We start from the raw sequence: 13,822 nt of genomic DNA, 5'->3' as shown, positions 1-13,822 counted from the left end.
TCCTGTCAACACTGCACTGGCTCCCTATCAAGCATCGCATATTCTCCATTCTGTCACCGATGGAGTTTTGGTTCCTTGCCGCTGTCGCCTCTGGCTTGCTTAGTTGGGGACACTTCATCTACAGCGATATCGTTGACTTAATTGCAAATAAATGCACAGACACTGTTTAACTGAACAGAGATGATATAACTGAATCCAATGATGAACTGCCTTTAACTATCATTTTTGCATTATTGACACTGTTTTCCTAATGAATGTTGTTCAGTTGCTTTGACGCATTGTATTTTGTTTAAAGCGCTATATAAATAAAGGTGACATTGACATTGACATTGACAATAGGCAGTTTTTCCTCTAGATAACGGTTGCCGTGTGTGTTTTCAAATGGATGACACAAGTATTTTCACCTGGAAAAGAGCTTAATTACCAGTTCGAGGTATCAATCCAGCAATCACAGGAATCTGCCCAAATAAACTAAACTACCGGGCTGAGTAAAAAAAACAGATCCCTTGAATGCATACAACACTATATAATTCAGAAAACCGTACTTTTGGATAATTCTTGTTTTGCCAAATTGGACTCAGTTCACTTCGAACGACTCAGCAACAGTGTGGAAAAGTCTAAAGAAGATCACCAATTACAAGACACCACCCCCTAGCACTGTGGAAAATCAACGACTGGCAGACGATCTGAACGAGTTTTACTGCAGGTTTGAAAGAACACCCATCACCTGCCCTGAACGCCTCTCCACACAATCGTTCACACCAATAACAACTCCTGCAACCAACCCTGAATGCCTCTCCACACAACCGTTCACACCATTTTCAGCTCCTGCAACCCATCCTGAACACCTCTCCAATCAAGCACTCTCACCATTCACACCTCCTGCATCCCCCCTCTCCCCCACACCTGCAATACAGATCAGCGAGGATGCGGTGCGCCAGGTCTTCCGGAAGCAGAAAAGGAAAAAAGCACCAGGCCCAGATTGTGTTACACCAGCCTGTCTGAAATCGTGTGCTGACCAGCTGGCCCCCATCTTCACACAGATCTTCAACAGATCGCTGGAGCTGTGCGAAGTCCCTTCATGCTTCAAACGCTCCACCATCATCCCCATCCCAAAGAAACCCAAAATTACAGGACTAAATGACTACAGGCCTGTGGCTTTAACATCCGTAGTCATGAAGTCATTTGAAAAACTGGTGCTGGCCCACCTGAAGGACATCACTGGACCCTTGCTGGATCCTCTTCAGTTTGCCTACAGAGCAAACAGGTCTGTGGACGACGCAGTAAACATTGGACTGCATTATGTTCTGCAACACCTAGACAGACCGGGAACCTATGTGAGGATCCTGTTTGTGGACTTCAGCTCGGCTTTTAACACGATCATGCCAAACCTCCTCCTGCCCAAACTAACTCAGCTCTCCGTGCCCACCTCCGTCTGTCAGTGGATCAACAGCTTCCTGACAGACAGGCAGCAGCTAGTGAGGCTGGGAAAATACACATCCAGCACCCATACAATCAGCACCGGAGCTCCCCAGGGGTGCGTTCTCTCCCCATTTCTCTTCTCCCTGTACACTAATGATTGCACATCTAAGGACCCCTCTGTCAAGCTCCTGTAGTTTGCAGATGACACCACACTCATCGGCCTCATTCAGGATGGTGACGAGTCTGCTTACAGGCAGGAGGTTAAAGAGCTGGCTGTCTGGTGCACTCTCAACAACCTGGAGCTTAACACGCTCAAAACAGTGGAGATGATTGTGGACTTCAGGAGAAACCCCCCTGCACTCCCCCCACTCACCATCATGAACAGCACTGTGACTGCAGTGGAGTCATTCAGGTTCCTGGGCACCATTATCTCTCAGGACCTGAAGTGGGACATTCACATTGACTCCATTGTGAAAAAGACCCAGCAGAGGTTGTACTTCCTTCGCCAGCTGAGGAAGTTTAACCTGCCACAGGATCTGCTGAAACAGTTCTACTCCACCATCATCGAATCCATCCTCTGCACTTCAGTAACTGTCTGGTTCAGCTCAGCTTCTAAATCTGACCTCAGAAGACTACAGAGGGTAGTCCGGACTGCTGAGCGAATCATCGGCTCAACTCTCCCATCTATTCAAGAACTGTACTTATCCAGAGTGAGCAAAAGGGCTGTTCAAATCACTCTGGACCCCTCACATCCAGCACACTCCCTATTTGAACTGTTGCCATCTTGTCGACGCTACAGAGCACTGAGCAAAAGAACAACCAGACACAGGAACAGTTTCTTCCCTCAGGCAATCCATCTTATGAACAGCTGATACACACTGAACACACTACACTTTATATTTATATACACTTAATTTATCTAACACACATACTTAGTATACACTTAAATTTTGCACAGAATATACATGTACATACATAACAGCATTTTTGTAATATACCTGCCTACAATTGTCAATTTGTATATTGTCATTCCTTATCTACTTATTTGTATTATTTGTATTTTTATATTCTTTTATTATGTGTTTTATGTTCTGTCGCTGTCATTCTGTTGTACTGTGGAGCTTCTGTCACGGAAACAAATTTCTCGTATGTGTAAACATACCTGGCAATAAAGCTCATTCTGATTCTGATTCTGATTCTGCTTCGGTATTGCCATTCGTCTCACAAGCACTCCGACAAGCTCGGCGATTAAAGGGGAAATAAACTGCAGGCTGGCAGCCAGTTGATTTTCGAATGAACAATTTCATGGCTACTCTGTAACTGCTTCATTACTTTGAAGGGTGTAATGCCATGTTGTTTTGATGTCACGGGCTTGCCATTTTGAAGCCCTATCACTAATTGCCACCTGGACATTGAGAATAAATTGTAATCTGCATTAAACTGAAGGAGCGAATAATCAGCAACTTTGCGGATACAAAATTGGTCTCACTTTCATTATTAACCTCACAATATGTCAATTTTGTACCTTGACAGAGTGACAATAGGCAGTTTTTCCTCTAGATAACGGTTGCCGTGTGTGTTTTCAAATGGATGACACAAGTATTTTCACCTGGAAGAGAGCTTAATTACCAGTTCGAGGTATCAATCCAGCAATCACAGGAATCTGCCCAAATAAACTAAACTACCGGGCTGAGTAAAAAAAAACAGATCCCTTGAACGCATACAACACTATATAATTCAGAAAACCGTACTTTTGGATAATTCTTGTTTTGCCAAATTGGACTCAGTTCACTTCGAACGACTCAGCAACAGTGTGGAAAAGTCTAAAGAAGATCACCAATTACAAGACACCACCCCCTAGCACTGTGGAAAATCAACGACTGGCAGACGATCTGAACGAGTTTTACTGCAGGTTTGAAAGAACACCCATCACCTGCCCTGAACGCCTCTCCACACAATCGTTCACACCAATAACAACTCCTGCAACCAACCCTGAATGCCTCTCCACACAACCGTTCACACCATTTTCAGCTCCTGCAACCCATCCTGAACACCTCTCCAATCAAGCACTCTCACCATTCACACCTCCTGCATCCCCCCTCTCCCCCACACCTGCAATACAGATCAGCGAGGATGCGGTGCGCCAGGTCTTCCGGAAGCAGAAAAGGAAAAAAGCACCAGGCCCAGATTGTGTTACACCAGCCTGTCTGAAATCGTGTGCTGACCAGCTGGCCCCCATCTTCACACAGATCTTCAACAGATCGCTGGAGCTGTGCGAAGTCCCTTCATGCTTCAAACGCTCCACCATCATCCCCATCCCAAAGAAACCCAAAATTACAGGACTAAATGACTACAGGCCTGTGGCTTTAACATCCGTAGTCATGAAGTCATTTGAAAAACTGGTGCTGGCCCACCTGAAGGACATCACTGGACCCTTGCTGGATCCTCTTCAGTTTGCCTACAGAGCAAACAGGTCTGTGGACGACGCAGTAAACATTGGACTGCATTATGTTCTGCAACACCTAGACAGACCGGGAACCTATGTGAGGATCCTGTTTGTGGACTTCAGCTCGGCTTTTAACACGATCATGCCAAACCTCCTCCTGCCCAAACTAACTCAGCTCTCCGTGCCCACCTCCGTCTGTCAGTGGATCAACAGCTTCCTGACAGACAGGCAGCAGCTAGTGAGGCTGGGAAAATACACATCCAGCACCCATACAATCAGCACCGGAGCTCCCCAGGGGTGCGTTTTCTCCCCATTTCTATTCTCCCTGTACACTAATGATTGCACATCTAAGGACCCCTCTGTCAAGCTCCTGAAGTTTGCACATGACACCACACTCATCGGCCTCATTCAGGATGGTGACGAGTCTGCTTACAGGCAGGAGGTTAAAGAGCTGGCTGTCTGGTGCACTCTCAACAACCTGGAGCTTAACACGCTCAAAACAGTGGAGATGATTGTGGACTTCAGGAGAAACCCCCCTGCACTCCCCCCACTCACCATCATGAACAGCACTGTGACTGCAGTGGAGTCATTCAGGTTCCTGGGCACCATTATCTCTCAGGACCTGAAGTGGGACATTCACATTGACTCCATTGTGAAAAAGACCCAGCAGAGGTTGTACTTCCTTCGCCAGCTGAGGAAGTTTAACCTGCCACAGGATCTGCTGAAACAGTTCTACTCCACCATCATCGAATCCATCCTCTGCACTTCAGTAACTGTCTGGTTCAGCTCAGCTTCTAAATCTGACCTCAGAAGACTACAGAGGGTAGTCCGGACTGCTGAGCGAATCATCGGCTCAACTCTCCCATCTATTCAAGAACTGTACTTATCCAGAGTGAGCAAAAGGGCTGTTCAAATCACTCTGGACCCCTCACATCCAGCACACTCCCTCTTTGAACTGTTGCCATCTTGTCGACGCTACAGAGCACTGAGCACCAGAACAACCAGACACAGGAACAGTTTCTTCCCTCAGGCAATCCATCTTATGAACAGCTGATACACACTGAACACACTACACTTTATATTTATATACACATACACTTAATTTATCTAACACACATACTTAGTATACACTTAAATTTTGCACAGAATATACATGTACATACATAACAGCATTTTTGTAATATACCTGCCTACAATTGTCAATTTGTATATTGTCATTCCTTATCTACTTATTTGTATTATTTGTATTTTTATATTCTTTTATTATGTGTTTTATGTTCTGTCGCTGTCATTCTGTTGTACTGTGGAGCTTCTGTCACGAAAACAAATTCCTCGTATGTGTAAACATACCTGGCAATAAAGCTCATTCTGATTCTGATTCTGATTCTGCTTCGGTATTGCCATTCGTCTCACAAGCACTCCGACAAGCTCGGCGATTAAAGGGGAAATAAACTGCAGGCTGGCAGCCAGTTGATTTTCGAATGAACAATTTCATGGCTACTCTGTAACTGCTTCATTACTTTGAAGGGTGTAATGCCATGTTGTTTTGATGTCACGGGCTTGCCATTTTGAAGCCCTATCACTAATTGCCACCTGGACATTGAGAATAAATTGTAATCTGCATTAAACTGAAGGAGCGAATAATCAGCAACTTTGCGGATACAAAATTGGTCTCACTTTCATTATTAACCTCACAATATGTCAATTTTGTACCTTGACAGAGTGACAATAGGCAGTTTTTCCTCTAGATAACGGTTGCCGTGTGTGTTTTCAAATGGATGACACAAGTATTTTCACCTGGAAGAGAGCTTAATTACCAGTTCGAGGTATCAATCCAGCAATCACAGGAATCTGCCCAAATAAACTAAACTACCGGGCTGAGTAAAAAAAACAGATCCCTTGAATGCATACAACACTATATAATTCAGAAAACCGTCCTTTTGGATAATTCTTGTTTTGCCAAATGATTATCACATTGTTACAGTCGCAGACCTAAAGCAACAGGCCACTACAAGATCCTGCGCCCACACTGACCACATGTATGGAAAGTGCACCACTGGCCAGTTTAAGGTGTCCAAATCTCATATGGTCTAGTGGTTAGGATTTCTGGTTTTCACCCAGGTGGCCCTGGTTCGACTCCCGGTATGGGAACGCATGTTTTTTTTTTTGCTTCCCTCCTCAAAAATCCAGCACATCTTCCTGCACCTGATGTCGAGGTTCTGTCTAATACCTTACCCCTTCGATAGCTCAGCTGGTAGCGCAGAGGACTGTAGTTTGGAGTGTTGGCAATCCTTAGGTCGCTGGTTTGACTCCGGCTCGAAGGAGGTCTTTTTTTTTCATGTGCTCACCATTTTTTTGGGTTTGGAGCTGGCTTTCTGGCAGCTGTTAGCAGAGCTTGAATTCGCAGTCCACAATTGGAAGCCAAAAGAGCTTTCCCTGACGGGGAACCAAACCCGGGCCTCGGCGGTGAGAGCGCCGAATCCTAACCACTAGACCACCAGGGAGGGGCTGGTGGGCTGGTGGGCTTACCTCCTGATAACAAGGTGAGAATAAGCAGACAGAAATGCTTGCCACTGTCACATCTAAAACCAACAACTCTGTAGCAATCGGGAGTCTCAGTATCAGTGCGCCAGTGGCGCAATGGATAACGTGTCTGACTACGGATCAGAAGATTCTAGGTTCGACTCTTGGCTGGCTCGCTCTGTGGTTGTTTTTCTCCGGCTTATTTTGTTGTTGTGTTTATTTTTCTTCTCCAAAATTTAGAAGAAAAGGCAAATCTCCAGGCATTCTTCTTTTTTTCCAAAAAAGACATATTCTGCACACCCATTCCGATGTCTAGGGGAGACACGGACATGCTTCGGTATTGCCATTCGTATGTCAATTTTGAACCTTGACAGACCGACAATAGACAGTTTTTCATCTAGATAACGGTTGCAATGTGGTTTTCAGATGCATGACACAAGTATTTTCACCTGGACAAGAGCTTAATTACCAGTTCAAGGTATCAATTCAGCAATCACAGGACTCTGGCCAAAAAACTGAACCCCCGGGGTGAGTCAACAAACATGTCCCTTGAATGCATGTAACACTGTTTATTTCTGTAAACCACACTGGCCAGATTTAATGAAAGTGGCCCACAAGCTTGTGCCCAGTTAAAGCTGGCCAGTTCCCATATGGTCTAGCAGTTAGGATTCCTGGATTTCTCCCATGCAGCCAGGGGTCGACTCCCGTGATGGGAAAGCTTGATCTTTTTTGCTTCTCTCCTCAAAAAGCCAGCACATCTTCCTGCACCGGAAGTGACTTTTGGGACAGCAGTAGAGGTACAGAACCCTGATAGATTGAGGTTCCGATGTCTATGGGGAGTCGCGTAACATGCTTCGGTATTGCCATTCATCACACAAGCTCTCAGATAAGCTCGGCGATTAACGTGGTAATAAAATGCAGGCTGGTGGGCCAGTTGATTCTAGATTGAACAATTTCATCTCTACTCTGTAACTGCTTTACTACTTTGAAGGGTGTAATGCCATGTGGTTTTGATGTCATGGGCTTGCCATTTTGAAGCCTTATCACTAATTGCCACCTGGAAATTGAGAATAAGTTGTAAACTGAGTTAAACTGAAGGAGCGAATAAGCAGCAACTTTGCCGATTAAAAATTGGTCTCACTTTCATTGTTACCCTCACAATGTCATTTTTGTACCTTGACAGAGTGACGATAGGCAGTTTTTCCTCTAGATAACGGTTGCAGTGTGTCTTTTCAAATGGATGACACAAGTATTTTCAACTGGAAAAGAGCTTAATTACCAGTTCGATGTACCAATTCAGCAATCACAGGAATCTGCCCAAATAAACTGAACCCCCGGGTGAGTAAAAAAAACAGATCCCTTGAATACATACAACACTATGTAATTCAGAAAACCGTCCTTTTGGATAATTCTTGTTTTGCCAAATTATTATCACATTGTTACAATCGCAGACCTAAAGCAACAGGCCACTACAAGATCCTGCGCCCACACTGACCACATGTATGGAAAGTGCGCCAATGGCCAATTTAAGGTGTCCAAACCCCATATGGTCTAGTGGTTAGGATTCCTGGTTTTCACCCAGGCAGCCTTGGTTCGACTCCTGGTATGGGAAAGCTTGATGTTTTTTGCTTCTTTCCTCCAAAAGCCAGCACATCTTCCTGCACCAGAAGTGACTTTTTGGACAGCAGTAGTACTACAGAACCCTGAGCTTCTGATAGGTTCGAACCTACTCATCCATGCTGGCCAGGGTTCACCCTCCCCGGCTAGAGAAGGCAGCTCGAGGTGGGTGGAAGTCGGAAAAAAATTTTTAGGATAAGGACTAGAGAAAAACACTTGTACTGTACTCAGGGCACTCAGAGGAATCCATTTATGTACGTTTCATCCCATAATACTGTAGAAATATGCATAGAAAAAATGTTGGATTTTGGTTAATATGCACAAGTGGTGCATGTTCACCAAAATGTCACAAACTCTGCCAAGCTGTAACTCCGCCAAAACGGGGCCAAACTGCACCAAACTCGGGTCAGAGTAAGACCTACAGAAGGCCCACCGAACACCGCTGGCCCCCCATCCATAAAACTCCAGGGGGCGGAGTTATGGCCCCCCACATTTTTGATAGTCAAATGGAAGGAAGAGACCTAGCAAATTGAAACTGTGTGACTTGATAGCACTCGAAGGGCCCTCTCTGAAGCCACCTCCCCCAAGTCGATAGACCACCGGGGGCCAGAGATACGGCCCCGCAAATGCAAAAAGTCCCAAAATTTGACCGGCCATAACTCACTCAAAAAGAGGGGAAAAACACCAACCTTTGGTCAATATTAGACCTTGAGGACCTCTATCCAATACCACCGGCCCCAAGTCCCTGAACCCCCGGGAGAAGAAGATACGGTGCCCCAAACTTGGTATCCATCCAATATGAATAAATGGCAAGTGGGATATGTGTGCACCTGAGGTTTAACAAATAGAGATTCTATTAAATTATAAAAGTGCATGTCTACCCTCAATTTATTTGACAGCATATGTGTCCAATTGCAGATTATCAAATAGCAAGTCTATTTAACTTGATTTATTTCAAATGAGTGCAATATTGTTAATGTAAACACCTCTACTGTACACAGCACGCTCAGTAGAGTCCATTTATGTAAGATTTGTCACATAATACAGTAGAATTTGCATAAAAATTTATGTCCACGGGAGCACTACGGAGGTCCCGCTGAATAAGTTGTAAATGGACATTTAAAAAAAAAAAAAAACTCCCATTTGCCATTTATTCAGCACGCCCTTCCTAATGTTTCCGTGGACAGATAAATTTTAGCGATTTCATGGTTGAAGTCTCATCAGCTGTACTCTGCAAGCTCCGAGGAATCCATTTTTTTAAGTTTTGTCCCATAATACTGTAGAAATATGCATAGAGAAAATGTTGGATTTTGGTTAATTTCACCACAAGTGGTGCATGTTCACCAAAATGTCACAAATTTGCCAAACTGTAACTCCGCCAAAACGCGGCCAAACTGCACCAAAATCGGGTCAACGTCAGGCCGTGAGGACTTCTATCCGACGACACCAGCCCCATGTCCGTATGACCCCGGGGATCCAAGTTACGGCACCCCAACATGTGGAATTTGAACCGTTATAACTCAGGAACCGGACCACCCAGGAACTCGTGGGTGGTCGCATACGGTAGGCCCCTCGACCCTCTAGAGATCCCCTAAAATTTTAGCCCTGGAATCCACCACTTCGCGGAGATATTAGCAAAATAATTGTACCATCCACCCCCTTCGCACCTACTCATCCAAGCCGGCCAGGGTGCACCCTCCCCGGCTAGAGAAGGCAGCTCGAGGGGGGTGGAAGTCGGAATAAAAATCTTAGGATGAGGCCTTGAGAAAACACCTGTACTGTACTCAGCACACTCAGATGAGTCCATTCATGTAAGTTTTGTCCCATAATACTGTAGACTTTTCATAAAAACGAGTGTTGAATTTTGGCACATATGTGCACTACATGTGGTGCGTATCTCACTGTTCATAAAATAGCAACTGTATTTAACTTTATTCATTTCATATGTGTGTTATTGTTAATGAAAAGACCTGTACTGTACTCAGGACACCCAGGGGAACACATTCATGTAAGTTTTATCACGTAATAATGAAGACTGGCCATGTGTTAGAAACTGCTATGGCTTGCAACCTTTTAGCAGAAAATAACACTGCATCGGGATCTGTTTTCATGTTGGTCAGGAGGACAAAAAGACACTAATGTTAATGAAAACACCTGTACTGTACTCAGGACACTCAGAGGAATCCATTCATGTAAGTTTTATCCAATAATAATGTAAAATATGCATAAAGTCGGGAAGTCGTGGCCTAATGGTTAGAGAGTCGGACTCCCAATCGAAAGGTTGTGAGTTCGAGTCCCGGGCCGGCAGGAATTGTGGTTGGGGGGAGTGCATGTACAGTTCTCTCTCCACCTTCAATACCACGACTTAGGTGCCCTTGAGCAAGGCATCGAACCCCCAACTGCTCCCCGGGCGCCGCAGCATAAATGGCTGCCCACTGCTCCGGGTGTGTGCTCACAGTGTGTGTGTGTGTTCACTGCTCTGTGTGTGTGCATTTCGGATGGGTTAAATGCAGAGCACAAATTCTGAGTATGGGTCACCATACTTGGCTGAATTTCACTTTCACTTTCACTTTCAAAATGTATGTCCACGGGAGCACTTAGGAGGTCCCGCTGAAAAAAATTGTAAATGGACATTTAAAAAAAAAAAAAACTCCCATTAGCCATTTATTCAGCACGCCCTTCCTAATGGTTCCGTGGACAGATAAATTTTAGCGATTTCGTGGTTGAAGTCTCATCAGCTGTACTCTGCAAGCTCCGAAGAAACCATTTTTGTAAGTTTAGTCCCATAATACTGTAGAAATATGCATAGAAAAAATGTTGGATTTTTGTTAATGTGGTGAACGCACCAACTCATCCAAGCCGGCCAGGGTGCACCCTCCCCGGCTAGAGAAGGCAGCTCGAGAGGGGTGGAAGTCAGAAGAAAAATCTTAGGTTGAGGCCTAGAGGAAACACCTGTACTGTACTTGTCATGCCTGATACTTTGATTCCCACTGTCGGCTATGGTAGCGTAGTGCGGTGTGTAGCAACGTCATCGGTGTGATTTTGTGAATGAAATCAGTGGGCGTAGTTTTAGGCATACTGGTTTTTTCGCCGGATGTTTTGTTTCGGGGAGATCTGCGCTGATCTTGTTGGTTTTGAATTTGGATTTGAGGTAAATTGGGTAGCATTATTTAGTAGATTAGAGTATTTAGTGCAGCCACTTTGTTTGTAATGTGTGATTGCTGTTTACGTAGTGGGGCGACTAAAATTTTGGAGCTATCGTTATCCCCGTGTTAGAGCGCTTTCGCGCTGGGATTTAGGTTGTTGTCACTGGAGTCTGGACCAGGGCACCGCCGTAGAGAACCGGCTGAATTGGCTTCGGTCGGGGCAGTACGTCTCTGTCGGTATTGGTGAGGAAATTATCCTGATTCTTGGACTCAGTGTGAAGATAGGGTTGTATAGTGGGGGGTAAATGTTTAGGGGGAGAGCTCCGTGAGTTGCTCTGCTGCTGGACCTGCTTTTTCACTTTGCAAAATTGTTTGTTTGTGGTTGTTTAAGAGGAATTGGAAAACGTACAGGTATATTTAATTAGTTTGGTTAATAGTGTATTGAAAATAGTCTGTACAATGAGTGTGTTGGAGGATTTTTTTGCTGATTTTTTTGCTGCTCCTTCGGAGAGTTTGTTGGTGGAGCTAACAAAAGAGCAGTTGGTGAATGTTGCAGATTTTTATGGGATTGAACTGACACTGCCAAAAACAGCAAAGAAAGATAAATTGATAGATTTTATTCGTGATCGTTTGAAAGAAAATCAAGTGTTTCCTGACAACCCGCCTGTTTCAAGTCCCTCGGCTAAAAGTAACAAATTAACCTATGAGCAACAAAAAATATTATTGCAGATGCAATTGGATCAAAAGAGATGGGAATTTGAGCAAAAGAAATTGGAAATAGAACAAGATTTAGAACGCAAGAGCATGGAATCTATTGAAAGAGAAAAAGATTGTTTGTTTGAAAGGGAAAAACTGAAGCATTTGGAATATGAACAGGAGCGGGCACGTGAACTTGAACGCACCAGGCTTAAGCTGGTGGCTGAAGGTAGAGCCGGTGGAAATTCCACTCAGAAATCGGGTGTAGCAAATATGATAAAGTTTCTTCCAAAATTCAACGAACGAGATCCGGACATATTTTTCTCTTTGTTTGAAAATGTTGCTGCCGACCAGAATTGGAGTGACGAAGATAAGACCTTGCTTTTACAAACGGTATTAGTTGGGCGTGCACAAGAGGCATTTGTGGCACTGTCTTTTGTCGAAAGAAAGAGTTACCAATCAGTAAAAGAGGCTGTGTTAAAAAGTTACGAATTGATTCCTGAGGCTTATAGACAACGTTTTCGCAATTGGAGAAAGTCGGAAAAACAAACTCACGCTGATGTGGCCAGAGAGCTTAGTAGTTTTTTTAATCGCTGGCGCACAGCGGAAGGGATTGATTCGTTTAATGATTTGTGCGATTTAGTTATTTTGGAACAGTTTAAGAACATTTTTCCCGAAAAGTACATATTTAAACGAACATGAGGTGAAGACCGCTGCCGAGGCTGCTGTCCTCGCTGATGGATATGTGTTGACGCATAGAAATCATATGCGGGATTTTTCTCCGCGTTATGATAATCGCAAGGAAAATCGCCCCGTCCGCGTAAATGCAGGTTTTCCTGGGACGTCTTATCCTGCGCCTCGTAATAGAACATGGGAACGTGATGCCGACAGTAAGTGCCATTACTGTTTTGAATTAGGTCATTGGAAAAAGGAATGTCCAGTCTTGAGTGCCCGTAATAAGAGTAAAGTAAGCAATGTCAAAGATGTTGCCTGTGCCTCGTCGATTCCCGCTGCGCAGTTGAGGAATGTTAAGTTAAATGGAACTCAAACTGATCCTGAACATTCTAACATGTTGTGTGATGAACCTAAAATCACAGTGTCTGATTACGCTCCTTTTATCACCGAAGGGTTTGTTTCACTGGTGGGAGATGCTCATAGGGTACCAGTTAAAATATTGCGTGACACTGGGGCTTCAGAGAGTTTCATTTGCCAGTCGGTCCTGTCTTTCTCCTCTTTGTCTGATATTGGGAGTTTTGTGTTGATTCGAGGAATTGGGCTTCAACCGTTTCCAGTGCCATTACATAGAATTCAGTTGCAGTCGGGGTTTGTGAATGGAGAGGTGACTATAGCTGTACGTCCGACTCTACCGGTAGAAAATATTGACCTGATTATCGGAAATAATTTGGCGGGGGGTTGTGTGTGGCCGGAGATGTCATGTCCGTCCCCTGTGGTTAAAACAGTGGCTGTGCCATCAGTTGAGCCGGACAAATGTCTTAAAGATTTTCCAGAGGTGTTCACTGCCTGTGCGGTGACGCGAGCAATGGCTCGTGCTCAGACAGTCAAACCATCTGATGTATCTAAGGCTAGTGCAGTTAAAGTGTTTGTACCAGATTTACCAGCACCATTGTCTTCTAGTGAGGTAATTGACTCATAGGAATCCATTCATGTAAGTTTTATGCCATAATACTAAAGAATTTGCATAAAAACGAGCGTTGAATTTTGGCACACATGTGCACCACAGGTGGTGCGCGTCTCACTGTTCATTAAATAGCAACTCTACTTAACTTTATTTATTTCAAATGAGTGCAATATTGTTAATGGAAACACATCTACTGTACAAAGCACGCTCAGTAGAGTCCATTCATGTAAGTTTTGTCACATTTATTCAGCACACCCTTCCTAATGGTTCCGTGGACAGATAAATTTTAGTGATTTCGTGGTTGAAGTCTCATCAGCTGTACTCTGCAAGCTC

At 44.3% G+C, this 13,822-nt stretch overlaps 1 non-coding gene across 1 annotated transcript; it reads left to right on the top strand.

Annotated features, from left to right (window-relative positions):
• The first annotated feature begins 5,947 nt into the window (after positions 1-5,947).
• trnae-uuc (transfer RNA glutamic acid (anticodon UUC)) lies at positions 5,948-6,019 on the top strand. Its single transcript has one exon. It is a non-coding gene; the product is annotated as a tRNA-Glu (tRNA).
• Positions 6,020-13,822: the final 7,803 nt, after the last annotated feature.

Source organism: Carassius carassius, chromosome 38 (assembly GCF_963082965.1).
Source record: "Carassius carassius chromosome 38, fCarCar2.1, whole genome shotgun sequence".
Classification (NCBI taxonomy): Eukaryota; Metazoa; Chordata; class Actinopteri; order Cypriniformes; family Cyprinidae; genus Carassius; species Carassius carassius.
Note: the sequence above shows the minus strand (reverse complement) of the source record. Positions and strands in the feature narration are given on the sequence as shown.